Genomic DNA, 447 nt, shown 5'->3' on the forward strand with positions numbered 1-447 from the left:
GGGAGTGTGGATGGTATAATTTTGGATCGGGTTGTGGAATGTTGGTAAGGGCTGGAGGGTAGAGGGTGGCCTGGCGGGGGAGAGAGGGGGTCATGACATCACGGGGACATGGTGGGGGCGACTTGGTCGGTACCCATTTCTCTCCCTGCCAGGTCCAGCACCACCCCCCCCACCGCTCCCTGTCTCTCCCCCTCCCTCTCGTCATCTCCCCCTCCCTCTGCCTGTTAGGTTCCTCCCTCTCCCCGCCAGATCCAGTCCCCCTCCCTCTCCCTCCCCGCCAGGTCTCTCCCCAAACCTACTCCTTTCCCTTATCCTAATCTTCATATTCCCACAAACGCTAGCATATTCATAACCCTAAACCTTAACATAGATGTAAGAAGGAGCAAGATCCCAATAAAGGCAAGAAATGCTAGATAAGGGTGTGTGCCAGATCAAAGTGGCAGGGTA

This window comes from Mobula hypostoma, chromosome 1, assembly GCF_963921235.1.
Source record: "Mobula hypostoma chromosome 1, sMobHyp1.1, whole genome shotgun sequence".
NCBI lineage: Eukaryota > Metazoa > Chordata > Chondrichthyes > Myliobatiformes > Myliobatidae > Mobula > Mobula hypostoma.